General features: G+C 37.2%; 1 long non-coding RNA gene across 3 annotated transcripts in view; it reads left to right on the top strand.

Moving 5' to 3' along the window:
* The window catches only part of LOC111771467 (uncharacterized), a 32,311-nt gene extending 12,782 nt beyond the window's left edge, over positions 1-19,529 (top strand). For 2 of the 3 annotated variants that reach the window (XR_011434719.1, XR_002805331.2), the window contains one exon: positions 18,827-19,529. This is a non-coding gene — a long non-coding RNA (uncharacterized lncRNA). Of the gene's footprint in view, positions 1-9,245; positions 14,330-18,826 lie in introns of those variants that run through there. The other variant, XR_011434718.1, reaches the window with a different exon arrangement.
* The last annotated feature ends 6,468 nt before the right edge of the window (positions 19,530-25,997 follow it).

The following is a 25,997-nucleotide window of genomic DNA, read 5'->3' as shown; positions in this document are numbered from 1 at the left end:
CTTTCTCTTACTCCCAAATACTAACCCAGACTGAAGCAATCACTAATTTACTTTCTGTCTGTATACACTTGCCTATTCTGGACATTTCATATATAGAGAGTCATACAATATGTGGTCTTTTGTGACTAGCTTTTTTCACTTAGCATAACGTTTTCAAGATTCAACCATGTTGTAGCATGTATCAGTACTTCATTTCCACTAATTCATGAATACTATTCCATTGTATGGACATACATTTTGTTTATACAGTCATTGGTTGATGGACATTTGAATTATTTCCACTTTTTGGCTACTATGAATAGCACTACTATAAAAATTTGTGTTCAAGTTTTTGTGTGAACAAAATGTTTACATTTCTTTTGGGCATATGCTTAGGTTTGGAGTTGGTGGATCCTATGGTAATTCCATACTTAGTCATTTTGAGGACTGTCAGACTGTTTTTCCAAAGTGGCTGCACCATTTTACATGCCCATCAACAATGAATGAGGGTTCCAATTACACCTCATCCTTACAGATACATATTATTGACTATCTTTTTGCTTATAACCATCCTAGCGGTGTGAAATGAGATCACATTGAGGTTTTGATTTGCATTTCCATCATGGCTAATGATGTTGAACATCTTTTCATATGCTTATTGGCAATTTCTATATTTTTTTGGGAAAAATATTTATTTAGATCCATTGCCCATTTGTTAATTTGGTTATTTGTCTTTTTATCATTGAGGTGTGAGTCATTTATATATTCTAGATAAAAGTACCTTATCAGATATATGATTTAAAATAATTCAAATATATTTCTGTGGTTTGTCTTTTTACTTTGTTAATGGTGTCCTTTAAATCACAAACCTTTTTAAATTTGAAGAAGTCCAATTTATCTATTTTTTATTTTGCTGTTTGTGATTTTAGTGTCATATCTAAGAATCCACTGCCTAATCCAAGCTAATGAAGATTGAGGCCTATATTTTCTCTAAGGGCTGTATAGTTTTAGCTCTTACATTTTGCTTCTTTGATTTTGAATTAATTTTTTATATGGTGTGAAGTAGGGGTCCAACTTCATTCTTTTGCATGTGGCTATCCAGTTGTTCCATAAACATTTGTTGTAAAAGATTACTCTTTCCCAATAGAATGATCTTGGCACCCTTGTTGAAAATCAATTAGCCATAAATGTGAGAATTTATTTACGGGCTCTCAATTCTATTCCATTTATCTACATATGTATACTTATGCCAGTATCACACTGTATTGTTTACTGTAACTTTTTAAAATGAATTGACCTTTTTTTTTTATTTTTGAGGAAGATAGGCCCTGAGCTAACATCTGTTGCCGATTTTCCTCTTTTTTTTCCTCCCCAAAGCCCCAGCACATAGTTGTATGTCCTAGTCGTAAGTCATTCTAGTTCTTCTATGTGGGATGCCACCACAGTATAGCTTGATCCGTACCAGCAAACCCTGGGCTGCCAAAGCGAGCATGTGAACTTAATGACTCATCCACAGGTCTGGTCCCATATTGTAGCTTTGTAGTAAGGTTTGAAATCTGGAAGTTTGAGTCTTCCACCTTTGATCCTCCTCAAGATTTTTTTTTGGCTATTCTAGGTCTCTTAAATTTCTATAAGAACTTAGACTCAGCTTGTTAATTTCTCCTTCACTTTTTTATTGGGATAAAAAACACATAACATAAAATTTACCATTTTAGCTATTTAAAATGTATAAAATTCAGTGACACTAAGTACATTCACAATGTTCTACAACCCTCATGATAATCTCATTCCAGAATTTTTTCATCACACCAAAACTACCCGTTAGTCCTTACTCCCCATTTCCCCGACTCCCCAGCCGCTGGCAATAACTATTCTACTCTCTGCTTCTATGAATTTTACTATTTTAGATACCTCCTATAAGTATAACCATGCAATATTTGTCCTTCTGTGATTGGCTTATTTCACTTGGCATAAAGTCCTCAAGGTTCATCCATGTTGTTACACATTGCATAATTTCCTTCTTTTAAAAGGCTGAATAATATTTCATTGTATGTGTATACCACATTTTCTTTATCCATTTATCCATTGATGGACATTTCGGTTGTTTCCACGTTTTGGCCATTATAGATAGTACTGCAATGAACCTGGGAGTTCTAATAAATTTTTGAGATCCTGATTTCAATTTTTATAGATAAATACCCAGAAATGGGATTACTGGATCATATGGTAGGTTTTTTTTAATTTAAATTTTTATTTATTTTATTGTGGTAACATTGGTTTATAACTTTATATAAGTGTTGGGTATACATGATTATATTTTGATTTCTGTGTAGATTACATCACGTTAACCACCCAAAGACTAATTACAATCTGTCACCATACACATGTGCCTAATCACCCTTTTCACTTTCCCCCCTCCTCCCTTCACCTCTGGTAACCACCAATCCAATCTCTGTCTCTATGTGTTTGTTTGTTGTTGTTTTTATCTTCTATTTATGAGTGAGATCATACAGTATTTGACTTTCTCCCTCTGACTTATTTCACTAAGCACAGCACCATCAACATGGATGGCCATGTTGTCACAAATGGCCAGATGTCATCATTTCTTATGGCTGAGTCGTATTCCATTGTGTAAATATACCAGATCTTTATCCATTCATCCCTTGATGGGCACCTAGGTTGCTTCCAAGTCTTGGCTATTGTGAATAATGCTACAATGAACATAGGGGTGCATGTCTCTTTATGCACTCGTGTTTTCATGTTCTTTGGATAAATACCCAGCAGTGGAATAACTGGATAGTATGGTATTCTATTCTTTTTTTATTGCAATAACAATTTCAGGTGCACAGCATTATATATTTCAATTTCTGTGTAGATTACATCATGATCATCACCCAAAGACCAATTACAATCCACCACCAAACACATGTGCCTAATCACTCCTTTTGTCTTCCTCCTTACCCCTTTCCCCTCTGGTAACCACCCATCCAATCTCTATGTGTTTGTCATTTTTATGTTCTACTTATGAGTGAGATCATGTGGTATTTCTCCATCTTACATATTTCACTTAGCATTACACCTTCGAGGTTCATCCATGTTGTCACGAATGGCTGGATTTCATCATTTCTTATAGCTGAGTAGTATTCCATTGTGTATATATACACCACATCTTTATCCATTTGTCCCTTGATGGGTACCTAGGTTGCTTCCAAGTCTTGGCTATTGTGAATAATGCCACGATGAACATACGGGTGCATCTATCTTTACGCATTTGCGTTTTCATGTTCTTTGGATAAATACCCAAAAGTGGAATAGCTGGATCTTATGGCATACCTATTCTTAACTTTTTGAGGAATCTCCATGCTGTTTTCCATAGTGACTGCACCAGTTTGCAGTCCCACCAGCAGTGTATGAGTCCTTTTTCCCATAGCCTCTCCAACACGTTTCCTGTCTTGTTAATTATAGCCATTCTGAAGGGCTTGAGGTGATATCTTATTGTAGTTTTGATGTTCATTTCCCTGATAATTAGTGATGTTGAACATCTTTTCATGTGCCTGTTGGCCATCTGTTTGTCTTCTTTGAAGAAGTGTCTGTTCAGATCTTTTGCCCATTTTTAATTGGGTTGTTAGTTTTTTTTGTTGTTGTTGAGATGTATGAGTTCTTTATATATTTTAGATATTAACCCCTTATCAGACATGAGGTTTGAAAATACCTTCTCCCAATTGTAAGGTTGTCTTTAATTTTGTTGATGGTTTCCTTTGCTGTGTAGAAGATTTTAGTTTTATGTAGTCCCATTTGTTTATTTTTTCTATTGTTTCCCTTGCCGGGTCAGACATGGTACTTGAAAATATGCTGCTAAGACTGATGTTGAAGAGCGTACTGCCTATGTGTTATTCTAGAAGTTTCATGGTTTCAGGTCTTACATTCAAGTCTTTAATCCATTTTGAGTTATTTTTTGTGCATGGTGTAAGATAATTGTCTACTTTCATTCTTTTGCATGTGGCTATCCAGTTTTCCCAGCACCACTTATTAAAAAGACTTTCCTTTCTCCATTGTATGTTCTTGGCTCCCTTGTCGAAAATTAGGTGTCTACAGATGTGTGAGTTTATTTCTAGGCTCTCGATTCTGTTACATTGATCTATGTGTCTATTTTTGTGCCAGAAGCATGCTGTTTTTGTTACTATAGCTTTGTAATATATTTTGAAATCAAGGAGTGTGATACCTCCAGCTTTGTTAGTTTTTCTCAGGATTTCTTTGGCTATTCTGGGTCTTTTGTTGTTCCATATAAATTTTGGGGTTCTTTGTTCTGTTTATGTGAAAAATGTCATTGGACTTTGATAGGGGTTGCATTGAACCTCTATATTGCTTTAGGAAGTTTGGACATTTCAACTATATTAATTCTTGCAATCCAAGAGCATGGAGTATTTTTCCATTTCTTTGTGTCCTCTATTTCTTTTAGTAATGTTTTCAGTTTTCAGTGTACAGGTCTTTCACCTCTTTGGTTAAGTTTATTCCTAGTTTTTAAATTCTTTTTGTTGCAATTGTAAATGGGATTGTAGTCTTAATTTCTCTTTCTGCTACTTTGTTGTCAGTGTGTGGAAATGCAACTGATTTTTGTATGTTGATTTTTTATCCTAAAGCTTTACCATATACATTTATTATTTCTAGAAGTTATTTGGTAGATTCTTTAGTGATTTCTATAAATAAAATCGTGTCATCTGCAAGTAGTGACTTTCACTTCTCCCTTTCCAGTTTGGATCCTTTTTATGTCTTTTCCTTGCCTGATTTCTCTGGCTAGGATTTTCAATACCATGTTAAATAAGAGTGGTGAAAGTGGGCATCCTTGTCTGGTTCCTGTTCTTGGAGGGATAGCTTTCAGTTTTTCTCCATTGAGAATGATATTAGCTGTGGGTTTATCCTACATGGCCTTTATTATGTTGAGGTAGTTTCCTTCTATACCCATTTTATTCAGAGTTTTTGTCATAAATGGATGCTGTATCTTGTCAAATGCTTTCTCTGCATGAATTGAGATGATCACATGGTTTTTATTCTTCATTTCATTAATGTGGTGTGTCATGTTGATTGATTTGTGGATGTTGCACAATCCCTGCCTCCCTGGAATAAATTCCACTTCATCAGGGTGTATGATCTTTTTAATGTATTGTATTCTACTTGCTAGTATTTTGTTGAGGACTTTTACATCAATGTTCATCACTAATATTGGCCTGTAATTTTCTTTTTTTGTGTTGTCCTTGTCTGGTTTTGGTATCAGGGTAATGTTGTCTTCGTAGAATGAGTTGGGAAGCTTCCCCTCCTCTTCAATTTTTTGGAAGAGCTTGAGAAGTATAGGTATTAAGTCTTCTTTGAATGTTTGGTAGAATTCAGGGAAGTAGTCTGGTCTTGGATTTGTATTTTTTTGGGAGGTTTTGATTACTGTTTCAATCTCCTTAGTGGTGATTGATGTATTCAAATTCTCTATTTCTTCTTGATTCAGGTTTGGAAGGTTGTATGATTCTAAGGATTTATGCATTTCTTCTAGATTATCCAATTTGTTGGTGTATAGCTTTTCATAGTATTCTCTTAGAATCTTTTGTATTTCCGAGGTGTCCATTGTAATTTCTCTCTTTCATTTCTGATTTTATTTATTTGAGCCTTCTGTCTTTCTTTCTTGGTGAGTCTAGGTAAAGGTATATCAATTTTGTTTATCTTTTCTAAGAACTGGGTCTTAGTTTATTGATTTTTTCTATTGTTTTTTATTCTCAATTTCATTTGTTACTGCTCTGATTTATATTATTTCCTTCCTCCTACTGATTTTGGGTTTGTTTGTTCTTCTTTTTCCAGTTCCTTTAGGTGCACTGTTAGATTGTGTATTTGAGATTTTTCTTGTTTGTTGATTTAGGGCTGTATTGCTATACACTTCCCTCTTAGAACTGCTTTTGCTGTATCCCATAATTTTTGGCATGCTGTATTTTCATTTTCATTTGTCTGAAGGTGTTTTTTGATTTCTCCTCTAGTTTCTTCATTTACCCAATCATTGTTCAGTAACATTTTGTTTCGTCTCCACGTATTTGTGACTTTTCTGATTTTCTTCCTGTAGTTGATTTGTGGTTTCATCCTATTGTGGTCAGAAAAGATATTTTGTATGATTTCAATTTTCTTAAACTTATTGAGACTCGTTTTGTGGCCTAATATGTAATCAATACTGGAGAATGTTCCATGTGCATTTGAAAACAGTGTTTATTCTATAGGTTTTTCATGGACTGTTCTGTATATATCTAATAAGTTCACCTGGTGTGGTATTTCATTTAAGGCCAATTTTTCCTCATTGGTCTTCTGTTTGGATGATCTATCCATTTGTGTAAGTGGACTGTTAAGGCCCTTCGCTATTATTGTGTTACTGTCTATTTCTCCTTTTGTGTCTGTTAATAATTGCTTTATATATTTAGAATCTCCTATGTCAGGTGCATAGATATTTACAAGTGTTATATCTTCTTGTTGGATTGTTCCCTTTATTGTGATGTAGTGCCCTTCTTTGTCTCTTGTTACAGTTTTTGTTTTAAAGTCTATTTTTTTCTGATATAAGTATTGCTACCCCAGCTTTCTTTTCTTTTCCATTTGTATGGAGTATCTTTTTCCATCCCTTCACTTTCAGTTTATGAGTGTCTTTAGGTCTGAATTGTGTCTCTTGTATGCACTATATATATGGGTCTTGTTTTTTTATCCAATTGGCCACCCTATGCCTTTTGATTGGGGCATTTAGTTTATTGACATTTAATGTAGCTATTGAACCTTCATTTCAATGTATTTTTTATAGCCTTGAGACTTTTCTGACCCATGGATTATTTGGAAATGTCTTGTTTAGCTTCCTAGTACTTGCGGGATATTCTTGTTGTCCTTCTGATACTTATTTGCAGTTTGATTCCATTTTAGTTGGAGAACACACTCTATATGTTTTCAATTATTTCAATTTTTTTTGTTTCATAGCTCATGATATAGCCTTTCTTAGTAGATGCGTACTTGAAAATAATGCATAGCTTACTGTTGTTGGATGGAGTGTTCCATAAATCTTTATGAGTACCCGTTAGTTGATGGTGTGTTATTGAGTTCTTCTATATCATTACTAATTTTCTGTCTAGTTATTCTACCAATTCTTGAAAGAGTGGTATTGAAATTTCCAACTGTAACTGTGGATTTTTTCTATTTCTCTTTTGAGTTCTACCAGTTGTTGATTTACATATTTTTCAGCTTTGTTGTTTAATGCATACATATTTAGGATTATTATGTCTTCTTGGTGGATTGACCTTTTTAATGTTGCATAGTATTCCTCTCTGTCCCTGTTAAGTTTTTTCCTCTGAATTCTACTTTGTCTTACATCAATATATCCACTCCTGCTTTCTTTGATTAATGTTTGAATGATATGTCTTTTTCTATGCTTTTTTTTTTGTGAGGAAGATTGACCCTGAGCTGATATCTGTTGCTAGTCTTCCTCTTTTTTTTCTTTTTGCTTGAGGAAGAATGGCCCTGAGCTAACATCTGTCCCAATCTTCCTCTATTTTGTATATGGGATGCCTCTGTGGCATGGCTGATGAGTGGAGTAGGTCCACAACCGGGGTCTGATCCTGTGAACCTGGAATGCCTGAAGTGGAGCACATGGCACTTTAACCACTCAGCCATGGGGCTGGCCCCTCTTTTCCTATACTTTTAATTTCAAACTGCTAATAACATTATCTTTGAAGTGGTTCTTTTATAGGAAGCATTTGGTTGTGTTCTGTTTTCAAATCCACTCAATCCATCTCTGTCTTTTAAATGGTCTAGTCAATTTACATCTTATGCAATTATTGATATATTGGATCTTAAGTCTGTCATTTAGTTATTTTGTTTTCTATTTCTTCTCTCTGTTTTTTCTGTTTTCTTTTTCCTGAACTCCTCTGCAAAGACATTCTCTTAGTTTTTCTTTTTCTGACATGAAATCTCTTTGAGAAGAAATTTTTAGGGAAGCCCAAACTCAAGAGAGGAGACAAAACAAGGGCACTTGAAGAATTTGAAGCCTTTGGCACCAATAGCTACAGTAACTATTAAATCAGTCCCAGCTCCTAGCCAGGTTAATATAAATCTTCATACTAGACACTTTTTACCTCAGTTTGTATAACTCAGTAAAACATATCCACTTTTAACAAAAAATTACAAGGGATTCCAAAAGGTAAGAAAATTCAGTCTGAAAAGACAAAGCAAATATCATAATTAGACACAGATATGATACAGATGTTGAAATTATCAGACAGAAACTTAAAATAACTATAACATGTTAAAGTCTCTAATGGAAAAATTAGAAAACGTGAAAGAACAGATAGGTAATACAACTACAGAGATGTAAATTCTTAGAAAGGATCAAAAAGAAATCCTAAAGATCAATAATGCCATAATAGAAATGAAGAATGTCTTAGGCTCATCAGTAGACTCAGTATGGCTGAAGTAGTACTTAGTGAGCTTGAAGTGATGTAAATAGACACTTCCAAAACAAATTCCAAGAGAAAAAAGAATGAAAAATCTGGATTATCCAATAACCGTGGAATATTTCAAAAGATGTGACATATATGTAATTGGAATACCAGAAGGAGCCAAAAGAGAGAATAGAGTAGAATAAATAAATTGAAGCAGTAATGGCTGAGAACTTTCCAGAATTAATGACAGACACCAAATCCAAGAATCAGATCCTGGAATCTCAGAGAACACCAAGCAAAATAATACCAAATATTTACTCCCGGATGTGTCACATTCAAACAACAGAAAACCAGATAGAAGGAGAAAATTTAGTTATAGTTCTATAGGTCCCTAAAGCTCTGCTCATTTTTTCCCAGTCAGTTTTCTCTCTGTTGTTCAGATTGGATAATTTCTATTGGTCTATGATTTAGTTCATTGATTCTTTCCTCTATCTCCTCCATTCTTCTGTTAAGACCGTCCATTGAGGTTTTTAAAATATTGGTTACTGTATTTTTTTCAGTCATAAAATTTCAATTTGCTTCCTTTTCATATCTTCAATTTCTTTGTAGACTTTATATTTGTTTGATGAGAACTTCTATTTTTTCAATTGTTTCAAGCTTATTGGTAGTGGCTTAATAAAGCAATTTTACAATGGCTGATTTAGAATCTTTGTCGGAGAATTATAAAATCTGTCGTTTTGGTGTTGGCATGTAATAATTATCTTTTTTCATCTAGTTTGAGATTTCTCTGGTTCTTGGTATGATTTGTGATTTTTGATAAAAAGTGGGACATTTGGGGTATTGTTATGAGACTAGGTCTTATGTAAACCACTTTAAAAAATTTAATTATTTTTTTGTTTTGCTTTTTTCTGTTTTTTTAAATTGAGTTCATAATAGTTTACATCAATGTGAAATTTCAGTTGTACATTATTTCTTGTCCATCACCATGCAAGTGTTCTCCTTCACCCCCTGTGCCCACCCCCACACCCTTTCTCCTGGTAACCACTGAATTGTTCTCTTTGTGTGTTTGTTTATCTTCCATGTATGAGTGAAGTCATATGGTGTTTGTCTTTCCAAGACTGGCTTATTTTGTTTAACATAATACCCTCTAGATCCATCCATGTTGTTGCAAATGGGATGATTTTGTCTTTTTTATGGCTGAGTAGTATGCCATTGTATATATATACCACAACTTCTTTATCCAACCATTGGTCAATGGGCACTTGGATTGCTTCCATGTCTTGGCTACTGTGAATAGTGCTGCAATGAACATAGGGGTGCATACGCTACTTTGGATTGTTGATTTCAAGTTGTTTGGGTAGATACCCAGTAGTGGGATAGCTGGGTCGTATGGTAGTTCTATTTTTAGTTTTTTGAGGAACCTCTATACTGTTTTCCATAGTGGTTGCACCAGTTTGCATTCCCACCGGCAGTGTGTGAGCATTCCGTTTGCTCCACACCCTCTCCAACATTTGTTATTTTTAGTCTTAGTTACTATAACCATTTTAACAGACCTAAAGGTGGTTTCTTAATGTAGTTTTGATTTGCATTTCCCTGATGATTAGTGATGTTGAACATCTTTTCATGTGTTTATGGCCATCTGTATATCTTCTTTGGAAAAATGTCTGTTCATATCCTCTGTCCAATTTTTGATCAGGCTGTTTGTTTTTTTGTTGTTCAGTTGTGTGAGTTCCTTATATATAATGGAGATTAACCCCTTATGGGATATATGATTCACAAATATTTTCTCCTAATTGGTGGGCTTTTTTGTTTTGATCCTAGTTTCTTTTGCCTTGCAGAAGCTCTTTAGTCTGATGAACTCCCACTTATTTATTTTTTCTTTTGTTTCTCTTGTCTGAGAAGACATGGTATTCAAAAAGATCCTTAAACTTCAATGTCAAAGTGTCTACTACCTATATTTTCTCCCAGAAGTTTTATGGTTTCAGGAGTTATCATCAAGTCTTTGATCCATTTTGAGTTTATTTCTGTGTATGGCATGAGATAATGGTCTACTTTCATTCTTTTGCAAGTGGTTGTCCAGATTTCCCAACACTACTTATTGAAGAGACTGTTTTCGCCATTGTGTGTTCTTGGCACCTTTGTGAAAGATCAGCTGTCTGTAGATGTGTGGTTTTATTTCTGGGCTTTCAGTTCTGTTCCATTGATCTGTGTGCCTGTTTTTGTACCAGTGACATGCTGTTTTGATTACTAAGACTTTGTAGTACATTTTGAAGTCAGGGATTGTGATGGCTCCAGCTTTGTTCCTTTTTCTCAGGGTTGCTTTTGCTATTCAAGGTCTTTGGTTGTCCCATATGAATTTTAGGATTCTTTGTTCTATTTTCATGAAGAATGTCATTGGGATTCTGATTGGGATTGCATTGAATCTGTATATTGCTTTGTGCAGTATGGACATTTTAACTATGTTTATTCTTCTGATCCATGTGCGTGGAATCTCTTTCTATCACCATATATTTATTTCAATACTGTCTTATAGTTTTCATTGTATAAGTTCTCCATCTCCTTGGTTAAATTTATTCCTAGATATTTTATTCTTTTTGTTGCGATTGTAAATGGAGTTGTATTCCTGAGTTCTCTTTCTGTAAGTTCATTATTAGAGTCCAGAAACGCAACTGATTTTTGTATGTCGATTTTGTACCCTGCAACTTTAATGTAGTTTTTGATTATTTCTAGTAGTTTTTTTAATATAATCTTGGAATTTTAGTTTTCATTGTTTCTTTATTATATGACTTGTCCTCTTTTTTTTTTTTTGAGGAAGATTATCCCTGAGCTAACTGCTGCCAATCCTCCTCTTTTCGCTGAAGAAGACTGGCCCTGAGCTAACATCCATGCCCCTCTTCCTCCACTTTATACATGAGACGCCTACCGCAGCATGGCATGCCAAGCGGTGCCATGTCCGCATCCGAGATCCAAACCAGTGAACCCCAGGCCGTCAAAGCAGAACGTGTGCACTTAACCTCTGTGCCACCGGGCCGGCTCCTCTAATAGTTTTCCAATGGATTCTTTTGGGTTTTCTATATATAAGATCATGTCGTCTGCAAAGAGCAAGAGTTTCACTTCTTCACTCTCTATTTGGATTACTTTTCTTCCTTTCTCTTACTTAATTGTTCAGGCCAAAACCTCCAGTACTATGTTCAATAAGAGTGGTGGGAGTGGCCACCCTTGTCTTGTTCCTGTTCTCAGAGGGATGGAATTCAGTTTTTCCCCATTGAGTATGATGTTGGCTGTGGGTTTGTCATATATGGCCTTTATTATGTTGAGGTAATTTCCTTCTATCCCCATGTTGTTAAGAGTTTTTATCATAAATGGCGGTTGGATCTTGTCAAACGCTTTCTCTTGTGCCTATTGAGATGATCATGTGGTTTTTCTTCCTCATTTTGTTAATGTGGTGTATTACATTGATTGATTTGTGGATGTTGAGCTATCCCTGTGTCCCTGGTATAAATCCCATTTGATCATGATGTATGATCTTTTTATTGTATTGCTGTGTTCGAGTTGCCAATATTTTGTTGAGGATTTTTGTGTCTATGTTCATCAGAGATATTGGCCTGTAGTTTTCATTTTTGTGTTGTCCTTGTCAGGCTTTGGTATCAGAGTGATTTTGGCCTTGTAGAATGTGTTGGGAAGCATTCTGTCTTCCTTAATTTTTTGGAATAGCTTGAGAAGGATAGGTATAAAATCCTCTTTGAAAGTTTGATAGAATTCCCCAGGGAAGCCATCTGGTCCTGGGCTTATATTTTTTGGGATGTTTTTGATTACTGTTTCAATGTCTTTACTTGTGTTTGGTTTATTCAGATTCTCTATTTCTTCTTGATTCAGATTTAGGAGGTTGTAAGAGTAAGAATTTATCCATTTCTTCTAGATTGTCCATTTTGTTGGTGTATAGCTTTTCATAATATTCTCTTATAACCCTTTGTATTTCTGTGGCATCCATTGTAATTTCTCCTCTTTCTTTTCTAATTTTACTTATTTTACCTTTCTCTCTTTTATTCCCTGTAAGTATGGCTAGGGGCTTGTCAGTTTCATTTATCTTCTCAAAGAAGGAGCTTTTTGTTTCATTGATCCTTTCTACTGCCTTTTTTGTTTCAATAACATTTATTTCTGCTCTGATTTTTATTATTTCTCTCCTTCTGCTGACTTTGGGCTGTGTTTGTTCTTTTTCTAATTCAGTTAGGTGTAATTTGAGATTGCTTATTTGGGATTTTTCTTGTTTGTTAAGGTGAGCCTGTATTGCAATGAATTTCCCTCTTTAGTATCACTTTTGCTGCATCCAATATGAGTTGGTATGGTATGTTTTCGTTTTCATTTGTGTCCAGATACTTTTTGATTTCTCCTTTAATTTCTTCAATGATCCATTGGTTCTTCAATAGCATATTGTTTAGTCTCCACATCTTTGTCCCTTTCCAGGATTTTTTCTTGTTGCTGATTTCTAGTTTCACAGCATTGTGGACAGCAAAATGCTTGATATGATTTCAATCTTCTTAAATTTATTGAGGCTTGCCTTGTTTCTCAACATATGGTCTATCCTTCAGAATGTTCCATGTGCACTTGAGAAGAATGTGTGTTCCACTTTTTTTGTAAGGAGTGTTCTATATATATCTATTAAGTCCAACTGGTCTAGGTTTTAATTTAAGTCCATTGTTTCCTTGCTGATTTTCTGTCTGGATGATCTATCCTTTGATGTGAATGGAGTGTTGAGGTCTCCTACTCTTATTGTGTTATTATTAATATCTTCTTTTATGTTTGTTAATAGTTTCTTTATGTACTTTGGAGCTACTCTGTTAGGTGCGTAGATATTTATAAGTGTTATGTTTTCATGGTGGATTGTCCCTTTGATCAGTATATATTTCCCCTCTCTGTCTCTCTTTGCCTGTCTTATCTTGAAGTTCACTTTGTCTGCTATAAGTATGGCAACACCTACTTTCTGTTGTTTGCCATTAGCTTGGAGTGTTGTCTTCCATCCCTTTACTCTGAGCTTGTGATGACTTTGGAGCTGAGATGTGTTTCATGGAGGCAGTATATTGTTGGGTCTTGTTCTTCAATTCATCTCACCTCTGTATCTTTTTGTTGGAGAATTCAATCAATTTACATTTAAGGTCATTATTGATATATGAGGGCTTAATGCTGCCATTTTATCACTCATTTCCCGGTTCTCCTGCATTTCCTTTGTTTCTTGTCTCATGTATTTTGGTGTACCAATTGAGTTATGTAGTTTTTTATGTTGGGCTTCTTATTTTTCTCCTTATTTATTATTTGTGTCTGTCTCCTGCTTTTTTGTTTAGTGGTTACCATGAGGTTTATATGCAAAATCTCATAGATAAGATAGTCCATTTTCTGATGGCTTCTTATTTCCTTAGACTAAACCAATTAATTCCCCCACCTCTTCCCCTCCTGTGTTGTTTTTGTCACATCTTATTCCATCTTGTGTTGTGAGTTTGTGGTTAAAATGATTAGATTATTTTTATTTTGGTGTTTTCCTTTTCTTTATCCTTAATGTTAAAGTTAAGTGTTTACTAACCTGATCTCATAGAGAGCTGCCATTTTCTGATTACTGCCTACCTATTCACCTCTTTGCTCAGGGCTTTGTAGCTTCCTTCCTATTTTTTTTTAAGGTATGAGGGTCTTCTTGAGGATTTCTTGTAGGAGGGGTCTTGTGGTGATGAACTCCCTTAGCTTTTGTTTATCTGGGAAATTTTTATTTATCTGTCATAGCTGAAGGAGATTTTCACTGGATAGAGTATTCTTGGCTGACAGTTTTTATCTTTCAGGATTTTGAATATACCATTCCACTCTCTCCTAACCTGTAAAGTTTCTGCTGAGGAACCTGCTGAATGCCTGATAAGGGTTCCTTTGTAAGTTATTTTCTTCTGCCTTGCTGCCCTTTTTATTTTTTCTTTGTCACTGTTTATTGCCAGCTTTACTAGTATATGCCTTGCAGTAGGTGTTTTTACATTGATATATTTAGGAGAGCTGATAGTTTCTTTCATGTGGATGTCCATCCTATTCCCCAGGTTTTATGAATTCTCTGCTATTATTTCTTTGATCAAGCTTTCTGTTCTGTTCTCCTCTTCTCCCTCTGGAATACCTATAATCCTGATGTTGCATTTCCTAATGGAGTCAGATGTTTCTATGAGAGTTTCTTCATTTGTTTTTAGTCTTTGTTCTCTATTCTTCTCCCTCTTAAGCATGTATATTGTACTGTCCTCTAACTTGTTAATTCGGTCTTTCATATTGTCAGCTCTGTTTTTTAGGGAATCCAGGTTTTTCTTTATCTCATCCATTGTGTTTTTCATCTCCAATAATTCTGATTGGTTCTTCTTAATGGTTTCAATCTCTTTTTTGAAGAAGCTCCTGAATTCGTTAATTTGACTTTCTGTATTTTCTTGTAATTCTTTGAGTTTTTTTTTTATGATAGCTATTTTGAATTCTTTGTCATTTAGCTTATGGATTTCTGTGCGTTCAGGGTTGGTTTCTGGGTACTTGTCACTTTCCTTCTGGTCTGGAGATGTAATATATGTTTTCATACTGCTTGATGGTGTGGATTTTGCCTCCACATAGTGTTATTATCTGGCCACAGCTGCCATATGCCACCACTGGGTGGGGATCAGGTGCTGTGTATTCTGGACCCAGTATGATCAGGGGCTCCCCAGCTCTGGCCACTGACTGCTTTTCTTTCTCTGCAATGCTCTGACTGATGGCAGATCTGGAGCACCAGGCAGGGGGAGGGTGCTTTCTTTCAACTGCCCTTCCCCAGCCTCTGCTTCTCTCCCTGTGTGGTGCTTTAGGTGATTGCAGGACTAGGGTGCCAGGCATGGGAAGGGGCACTTTCTTACACCTGAGTGCCTCCCTCAACCACTGTCTCTCTCTCTGCGTGGCTCTCTGGGCAATCACAGAGCTCCACCAGCTGCTTCCTCTCTCTGCACAGTGCTCTGGGTGTTCATGGGGCTGTGCACTTCCCCCAGCAGCCACTACCTCTCTCTCCACCCTATGCTCTGGGCGATTGTGGGGCTGGAGTGCCAGGTGGGGATGGGGCACCTTTCCTCCCTTGTGCACCTCCCACAGCTGCCACCACCTCACTCTCTATGCTCTGCTCTGGGTGATCATGGGGCTGGAGTGCCAGGCTGGGAAGGGGCACCTTTCCTCACCTGCACGTCTCCCCCAGCCATGGCCTCTCTCTACAGAGCTCCTGCTGATAAGCTTCCACTTCCTCCAGAGGATCCAGCCCCACCACCACCTTCAGACGTATGGTTGTGCGGGTCTCTCAGACAACTTTTGTGTTGTGTGAATGTCCTCTGTTGGTATATGAATGTCCTTTTGGTTGTATTTTAGAGGGGAGATTTCAAGGGAAGAGCTCACTCTGCCATAATGCTGATGTCCCTCCAAAATGAGGGTGATTTTAGAGAGAAAAATTATATTTCAACAGAAACTATAATACACATTTGTGGATGTTGGATATTAGTTCTGTTAATTGTCCTTGAAGTTTTTGTTTTCTGTCTGTAAACTGGACTGCATTCTGAATTCTTCTAGTTTCCTACAATTTCTGGTACAGATCTCCAAATTAGTGTTTTCAATTTTTTTCTGTCCTTTTCATTTAGAATCATTGAAAACTAAAACCACCCTTTTTGCTGAAGCCCTGAAAACTAAAATTGGACAACAATGTTATAAAATCTTATTTGACGTAGGAGCTAGAACTTAGACCTGACTCTGCAGTACAGGTCTTAGAAACTGCTTGGCCAAAAGAGGAATTAGCTTTCCTTAATGAAGGATTAATGCAGACCCTAAACCAAATTAGTCAAGTATAACATAAAGTACGGATCACAGTATACAATAGGGGAGAGAAAATTGTCCAGTTGGTCAACAAATATGAACATCAATGTACAGGATTCACAGGTGGCATGACGTGCTTTTTCTCTGCTCTCTCAACTTCGCTATCTACCCCCATTGGAAAAACTGTCCTGGTATGTGCCACCATTTTCCTTTTCCTCCTTTGTTGTAAATGTAGAAAATGTTATTGCTCATGTCTCTGCTGATGTTGTTGGTCCCCATCAGAACAATCAGGAGACCAAATAGCCTTAATAAAGGTCAGAACTAACCCTCACTTCCAAGAAAGAGTGAGGCAATTTAAAAAGCTTGCTTGGATCCACAGTGTCAGTTTTAAGCTTCCTGATTCTTCCCCATTGTGGTGCCCTTCACCAGCAGGAAGTAGCCAGAAGATGTCCACAGGCTTATTCCCGAGTACTTCATATGATTATGAAGTTATAACTGACAGTGGGGAAATTGTAACAGCTAGATCTTAAGTTAACATGAAGGAAGCCATCTTAGGGCAAAGAAATGTTATGGTAACTATGACCTTGACTCACTAGTCTCTGTGAATACATTCTATCCTGTTCATAGCCTAGATGATTAAGCACCTCTTGGTTTTGCAAAATACATGATCTGCTAGTTGTATGACTCTTGCTTACATATATATCCCAGCTGTGATAAGACAGCTTTGTTCTCTGAGTTCTCCAGGAGCATGATGTCCTCCAGAAAGAAAAATTCTGCATTGGTACCCATCACAAATGACAGAAAAAAGAGACAATGTGGTGTCTTGAAGCTCATCACACCGGATGGTTGACATCCCTAACCACTCTTCTTCCCTGCTCATTTCCCGTATATAACTGCCTCAAGATTCTGTATGATTTTAAGATGGTTCTTCAGGACACTAGTCTGCCATCTTCTGATTATGCTAGCTAATTGTACAAATTTTCCTTTCTCAACCACCAGCTTGTTTGCAATTGATTGGCACCAGATTGTGGTGAGCAGAATGAGCCCCTTTTTGCTCAGTAACACTACCTTTTACTTGTTAAATCCAATGGCTTTTCACTATGTTTTCTCTCTCCTCGATCTCTCACCACACTAAGCTTTGTTTGCCATTTTTCTCCCTAGAAATGTTGGCTTTTGAGAAACTTTGCTGGTTCTCCTATTTCTCTGATGGGTACCTTTCAGTCTTTTTCACGGGTATTTCTTAGTCTCTTTTGTATACTCTTTCCCCCCATATTCTCTAAATTTGACTGTTTTTAAAATTTTTGCTATTAATCTCATTTGCCAAAAATCTCATTTATTTCCCCTGGCTTCCCCATGTTGGAAAGGCCACACATAAAAACTGGCTTCAGTTAGCATCTGTTTGCTGATGGCTCCCAGATCTCTCTCTTGCCCATTCTTCCTTCTTGAGCTCTAGACATGTATATTCAATGGCCTCCTGATTATCTGCCCTTGGTAGCCTCACAGGTATCTAAAACTCAACATATCTTAAACTCTATTTGTCATCTTCATCCTCTTGTCCTTCCAAACTTGCTCCTTCTCTTGGCTTTCCCAACTCTGCAGATAGCCCCTCTATCTGCCCAGTCATCCAAACAAAAACTTGAGCATCAGCCTAGACTCTGCCCTTTCCTTTCAGGTCTTGTCAATCCTCTCTTTTCAATAGATCCATGCTCTAAGTGACTTGATATCCTTGCCTCTAGTCATTTTCCTTACAATAAGATTGACATCCTTGAAATGTAGCTCTGATTACATAACGTCCATGTTCAGGAATATGCACTAGATCACAAGAGAAAAACACAGACACAAAGAACATGAACAGAAAAAACCACAAATGGTCAATAAATGTGATAAAGTGATAAACTTCACTTATAATTAAAATACAAATTTAAACCACAAGATACTAATTTTCATCTGTAATATTTGCTAAAACTTAGTGTTGGTGAAGGGAAATGGACACTCACACACAGATGGTGGGAGTGGAAACCAGCAGAACGTTTTGGAGGCAATTTGGCAGCATCTATGAAAACTTTAAGTGTATATACACCCTTTGATGCACTTTTAGATTTTATCCCACAGAAATACTTAAGCAAGTATACAAAGTTATATTTACAAGGACATTTGTTACCTCATTGTGCATAATAGTGAATAAATGGAAACAACCTAAATGTCTATCAACAATGGAATTGTTAAAAATGTAACAATATGTACAAATAAAAGATTACTGTAAGCTGTCATAAAAAAATAAGGTATCTATATATCATGACATGGAAAGATGGCGACAATTTATTAAGCAAAAGGAGAAAGTTTCACAATAGTGTGTAAATCTTATTTCTGGTACAAGGGCTGGATTATTTGGGATGCTGGTGGAAGTTGAAAACCCCAACACAGCTCTGTTTAACAATAAGGACATTGTCGTACAAAACAAGAAATCTGAGGCAGTGTACTTTCAGGATTCGTTCAATTAGAAGCTTAATCATGCCATTGAGGCCCAAGGTTCTTTTCACCTTTCCACTTGATGAGCTGGACTGTGTCTGCCTTGTTTTTAGGTGGGCTTCCTCATGGTCTCACAATGACTGCTACAGTTCCAGGTGGCACATGAAGAAAGCTACATCCAGAAGTACAAAGTGGACCTTCTTTTCTCTGCATTTATTTTAAAGATCAAGGAAAACTTTTCTAGAAGGCTCTTGTATCAGTTAGAGTCCTGGTAGAAAACAGAATGCACAAAGTGACAGATTATATTTTCCAAAGATGTCTGCAGCAACCTCTCCTATCCCAATTTGCTTTTCTACCATGTGACCCTGCAACTCCTCTATTAAGAGGTGGAGTCAAATTATCCTCCCCTCGAATATGAGTAGGCTTGTGAGTATATCAATCATTAGAGTATAGCAGAAATAATGCTGTGTGACTTTTGAGGCTGTCATATAAAATGATGCAGCTTCTGCCTGATTCACTGTAACACTCACGCTTGCAGCCCTGAGCCACCATGTAAGAACTCCAACTGAGACAACCATGCCATAGAGACCAAATGTATGAACTCTGGTCAACAGCTCAACTGAGCAAGCATCAACTGTCAGGCATGTTGATTGAGCCATCTTAAATATCCTGCACAGTTAAGCCTTCAGATGACTGCAGCCCCAGTTGACATTTAACTACAACCAAGAGACCCAAAGAAAACATTATTCAGCTGAGCCCTTTCCAAATTCCCGACCCAAAAGTTGTGAGAAAAATAAAGTAGTTGTTTTAAGCCACTATGTTTTTGGGTAATTTGTTACACATCTCTATTAATTGGAACTCATACTCAAACAAGATAGCTAAGGAGAGTTTAATGAAGAGAGCATGGACAAGGTATGGACAAGGTTAATGAAGCCAACAAAAGATGTGCATTACCTCAGCAGTAGTAATAGTGGAAAGTAGCTAACAGTCTTAGGACTAAAGGGGAAAGGTGAGGGAGCAGTTATAGGAACCCAGAAGGAGTAGCTGTAGGAGAACACTACCTGACACAGGTTCTGGCCTTAGGTAGAGGGAAGAATCTGACCCATGGTGACTTGGCAGAGAAAGAGTAGGGGGAAAAGTACCCTGACCTCAGTCTCTTCTTTCCTCTGATTTCCTGTTAGTACTTCCCATCAGCCAAATCCAGAAGCTAGAATTTAAGGGAGCTTGTTTATGCATTCCATGTGGATGGGTCTCCCAGGGAACAAGGCAGGACCAAGAAGGGTGGAGAGTGGATGTAGAGGGACAAATCGAAGCTATCCAGCAAGCCCCCAATGGAAATCTCTTCATATTTCATTGGCCAGAAATTGCTCACATCACTGGGGGCCAATCACTAGCATAGGGAATAGGACAACCATCATTAACTGAGTCCAATCAGTACTCACTCTTTGAGAGTGGGACTGTGACCCACCTCCCTGAAGGGCATGGCTGGGAGATTGGAGACTAACAAAATCAGGGTTCTGTTACCAAGGAAGAAGGAAAAAGCTGTTGGTAAGGTGACAAACATTGTCTACCAAAGAGGTCATGAGGCTCAAGAGTTTATTGAAGGCTAACTGCTGCTCCTTGGCTGATCATTCCATCTCCTGGGCCTCATGCCTGACAGATAGTTATGGCTAGCTCTGCCAGTATAGATGACTTCTGATGAAGATGATGCCACCAAATTATGAAAATATTCTTCCTCTCTAATGGAAAAACAATTAGAGATTTATCACATCTTAAAATCCTTGACTTGAAGATTTGGTCAAAGGTGATGATACAATTTTTTTAAAGCAAGGCCACACACTGAGACTTTGAGTACTTCTTGAAGAAGATGCTCTCTGAAGATTTTCAGGAGCAGACTGAAGATTGTTGCACTCATTTATATTTTTATTTGTAATGTTTTTGTGTACACTGGCTGTTTCATACAATCAGTTGAGAAAAATTTGTCTTCAAACCTTGGATCTAGAAATGTGGCAATGGAGCAGTGTAATTAGCCTTCAAGAGAAAATTGTCGGAAAATTGTGGATTTCCACTCACATCTCAGTTTTCATCACATGCATACCAATTACAGAATGACAGTAACCATGTAAGAAATTCTTGCATTCTTGTTTGGTTCCTTTTCCAGCAGTTTCTCTTGTGAGCATACAAATACATTTATACTTCAAATTACTGACAGAATTTCAGCATATAAAGCACAGAAGGAGATTTTTATTTCAGTTTACTTTCAGAATGCTCACCAATATTTGAAACTGACTGACCTGCTGGCTTGTATTACTGACATTGTTATGTTGATTAATCACATGGCCACTGATCACTCACAGGTTCAGGGAAGCCAGACATGATGCTGATGTCTTCATTTGGCTGTTCAGCCTTCCAAAGACTGAGACTGAAGCCAAAAGGTAAGGTCATCTCTAGTGCTTCCTATCGGCTAGGCACTATTCTTAATTCTGAGAATAAAATGGTTTCTCCATCATATCTGAAGGATATTTTTGCTGGCTAGAGTATCCCTGGCTGAAAGTTTTTGTACTTCAAAGATTTGAATATGTCATTTCAGTTTCTCCTAGCCTGTAAGGCTTCTTCAGAGAAAGTCACTGAAAGCCTGATGGGGGTTCCTTTGTAGGTTATTTTCTTCTGCCTTGCTGCCCTTTTTTTTTTTAAAGGAAGATTAGCCCTGAGCTCACTGCTGCCAATCCTCCTCTTTTTTCTGAGGAATACTGGCCCTCAGCTAACATCTGTGCCCATCTTCCTCCACTTTATAAGTGGGATGTCTACCACAGCATGGCCTGCCAAGTGGTGCCATGTCTGCACCTGGGATCCGAACCAGTGAACCCTGGGCCAACAAAGTGGAATGTGTGCACTTAACCACTGCGCCACTGGGCCAGCCCCTCTTTGTCATTCAGTTTTGCCAATTTGACTACTATATGCCTTGCAATAGGTCTTTTTACATTGACATATTTAGGAGATCCAGCAGCTTCTTCCACATGGATTTCCTTCCCTGGGTTTGAAAAGTTCTCTGCTATTATTTCTTCGAACAAGCTTTCTACTCCATTCTCCTTCTCTTCTTCTGGAATACCTATAATTCTTATGTTACATTTCCTAATTGAGTCGGATATTTCTCAGAGACTTTCTTCATTTCTTTTTAGTCTTAGTTCTCTCTCATCCTCTATCTGGAGCATTTCAACATGTCTATCTTCAATTATGCTGATATGCTTCTCTATGGTGTTTGCTTGAGCATTCATGGAATCCATATTTTGTTTTATTTCTTCCATTGTGTCTTTCATCTCTAATATTTCTGATTGATTCTTCTTTATAGTTTCAATCTCTTTTGTGACGTAGCTCCTGAACTCGTTGAATTGTTTCTCTACATTCTCTTTTACCCAGTTGAGTTTTTTTGATGATAGCTGTTTTGAATTCTTTGTCATTTAGATTTCATATTTCTGTGTCTTTAGGACTGAATTTTGGGTACTTGTCATTTTCTCTCTGGTCTGGAGATCTAATATAATGTTTGATATTGCTAGAGGGAGTGGCTCCGTTTTTTTCGTATCCTGGTGTTGTTTGGTTGCAGTTACCACCTATCGCCACTAGGTGGGGGGGGGGTTCAAGAGCCATGTATTCTGAGCCCTCTGCCTTCAGCTGAAATCCAAGGGGCTGGAGCAGCCATAGAGTGGGTGGGGGGAGGGTTGCTTTCTCCTGGGTGCTCGCAGGGTTTTCTCCCTCTGCTCTCTATCTACTCTCCTGGGGTGCTGGCTTAATAAGGTCACCCCTTGCAAAAGCTTCTGCCCCAATAGAGGGCTTCCCTCTAGGCTGCAAGGACCCTGAGGATTCCTTGATGTTCCTGTGAATGAACGTCTCCTCCCCCATTCCTTCCCTCTTGGAGGCCGCCCACGGTCCCAGATCGCATTCTTTAGGGGAGAGAGTGAAGTTTTCACTTATCCCATTCCACCTCCTCCCAGGGGCACTCCAGCCTCTCTGCCCTCCGTGGTATGGCTGTGTGGGTCTCTCTGACGTTTTTTGTGTTGTGTTTGGATGTCCTCTGTTGTAGTATGAATGTCCTTTTTGTTGTATATTGGAGGGGAAAGAATACTGGAAAAACTCACTCTGCCATGATGCTGACGTCACTCTTCTGAGAATAAAATGATGAACAAAATAGACAGACTGCCTATCCTTGTGGAATCTAGTGGGGTAATAGTGACTAAACAAATAAGTATATATATATAATATATTCATCAGAAGTATAACGTAGTGTCAGGCAGTGATGAATGCTATGGAGAAAAATAAAGTGGGGTAAAAGGATAGAAGGTGATGTGTGCTATTTTAGGTAGAATATTTGAATGAATGTCTTTGCTGAATGAAGAAAGGACAAATCACATCCGTCTATCACCAAGTCTGGCCCATTCTGTCTTCTAAAGAGCTTTCCAATTGCTCCCCTTTCATTCATCTTCATATCCCTGCCCAGCTCAGGCTATGTCCTTTATCTGTAACTTGGATCTCCAGTCCATCCTTCACACTAGTTGTCAGGGAGATCTAACACTCAGATATAACTGGGTCCCTCCCATGCTTAGAATTTTGTGACTCCCTATTGCCTACAAGATAAAGGCCAAGCTTCTGGGCCTGGAATTTAAATCCTGTCATGACCTGGTACCTGTCAACTTCTCCAGCATCATCTCTCACCTCTCCTCCACCTTTGCCCCAAAATCAGAGGCACTCAACTACCTGCAGCCTTGGTTTTTAAAAACATCCCAAATCTGACCACTTCTTACCACATTGCCCACTACTACTTTGGTCAAGGTCCCATCATCTCTCACCTGGATTACTGCAGTAGCCTCTTCACTTGTCTTTCTTGCTCTCTCCTCTTCACCCTCAAAGTCTGTTCTTCTTAAAAATATCCAGAGAGATCCTATTAAAACCCACCCTTCCTCTTCAAAACCTTTCCACTGCTCCCACTTCAATCAACTTAAAATCTAAAATCCTTATCACAACTCACAAACTTTTGCATGATTTGGCCCCTTTGTGACCTCTTTGACCTCTCCTCCTATCCCCTTTCCTTGTTCCAGCTACCTGGCCTCCTCACAGTTCCTGGAACAGGCCAGACCTACTCCTACCCCTTGGCCTTTGCTCTGTCTGACTAGAATGCCCTTTCCCTAGTGGAACAGCTAATTCTTGTCTCTGCTCAAAAGCTATTCATTGAGAGGATTTCTCTGAAACTGGTCCATAACAGCTATGCTGCTCCACTACTTTTTTTAAATTTAAAAATATTGTGGATATGTATATATATATATACATATATAATTATATATAATAAAATTTGCCATTCTAACCATTTTTAAGTGTACAATTCAATGGCATTAATTACATTCAAAATATTGTACCACCATCACCACTCTCTATTTCCAAAACTTTTTCATCATCCCAAACAAACCACTCATTCCTTCCTCCCCACAGCCCCTAGTAACTTCTAATCTACTTTCTGTCTCTAGGAATTTTTCTATTCTAGATCTTTCATATAAGTAGAATCATAAAAAATTTACCCTTTTGTATCTGGTTTATTTCACTTAGCATAAAGTTTTAAAGGTTCATTCATGTTGTAGTATGCATCAAAATTCCATTCTTTTTTATGGCTGAATAATACATCATTTTATATATATGTATCATATTTTGTTTTTCCATTCATCTGTTGATGGACACTTGGGTGGTTTCCATCTTTTGGCTGTTGTGAATAATGTTTCAGGGAACACTGGCATACAAGTATGTGTTGGAGTCTCTATTTTCAATTCTTATCTATATATGCCTAGGAGTGGAATTGCTGGGTCATATGGTAATTCTATGTTTAGCTTTCTGAGGAACTGCCAAACTGTTTTCTACAGCAGCTGCACTATTTTACATTCTCACCAGCGATGTACGAGGGTTCCAATTTCTCTGCGTCCTCACCAACACTTGTTATTTTCCTTTTTTTTTTATTATGGCTATTTTGATAGGTGTGAAGTGGTATCTCATTGTGGTTTTGATTTGCATTTTCCTAATGGCTAATAATGCTGAGCATCTTTTCACATGCTTATTGGGCATTTGTATGTCTTTTTTGGAGAAATATCTACTCAAGTCCTTTTTCCATTTAAAAATTTGATTGTCTTTTTGTTGTAGAGTTGTAGGAGTTTTTAATATATTATGAATATAAAACCCCTATCAGATATATGATTTACAAATATTTTCTTCCATTCTGTGGGTTGTCTTTTCACATTGTTGGTGTACATTCTTTTACAAAAACTGTACAAATTTTTAAAATTTTGATGAAGTCTAATTTATCCATTTTTTCTTTTGTTGCTCATGCTTTTGGTATTGTATCAAAGAATCTATTGCCAAATCGAAGATCATAAGGATTTATCCCTATGTTTTCTTCTACAAGTTTTATGGTTTTAGCTCTCATATTTAAATCATTGATTCATTTTGAGTTAATTTTTGTATATGGCATGAGGTAGGGGGTCCAACTTCATTTTTTTGTATCTGGAAATCCAGTTGTCCCAGCACCATTTGTTGAAGAGACTGTTCTTTACCCATTGAATCGGATCTGGCATCCTTGTTAAAAATCATTTGGCCAGACATGTATGGGTTTATTTTTGGACTCTCAATTCTATTTTAGTGGTCTATATTTCTATCTTTATGCCAATACCACACTATTTGGATTACGTTGACTTTGTAGTAAGTTTTTAAATAAGAAAGTGTGAGTCCTCCAACATTGTTCTTTTTCAAAATTATTTTGGCTGCTAGGGCTCCTTGCAATTCTGTGTGAATTTGAAGATGGGCTTTTCCATTTCTGCAAAACAGGCTGTTGGAATTTTGATAGGGATTGTGTTGAATCTGTAGATACTTTTGGGTAGTATGGACATCATAACAATATTAAGTCTTCCTGCCCATTAACATGGGATGTCTTTTCATTTCTTTCAGTAATGCTTTGTAGTTTTCAGTGTATGTCTTTAACCTCCTTGGTTAAATGTATCCCTGGGTATTTTATTCTTTTAGGTGCTCTTGTAAATAGAATGGCTTTAACTTCCATTTTGGATTGTTCATTACAGGTGTATAAAAACACAAATGATCTTTGTGTGTGTTTATCTCGTACTCTGCAACTTTGATGAATTTGTTTATTTGCTCTAGTAGCTTTCTTGTGGACTCTGGAATTTTCTATAGGATTGTGTCATCTGTGAATAGAGATAGTTTTACTTCTTTTTTTCTGTATAGTTGGCTAGGGCTCTATAA

The sequence above is a fragment of the Equus caballus genome, chromosome X (genome assembly GCF_041296265.1).
Source record: "Equus caballus isolate H_3958 breed thoroughbred chromosome X, TB-T2T, whole genome shotgun sequence".
In the NCBI taxonomy this organism is placed as follows: domain Eukaryota; kingdom Metazoa; phylum Chordata; class Mammalia; order Perissodactyla; family Equidae; genus Equus; species Equus caballus.
Note: the sequence above shows the minus strand (reverse complement) of the source record. Positions and strands in the feature narration are given on the sequence as shown.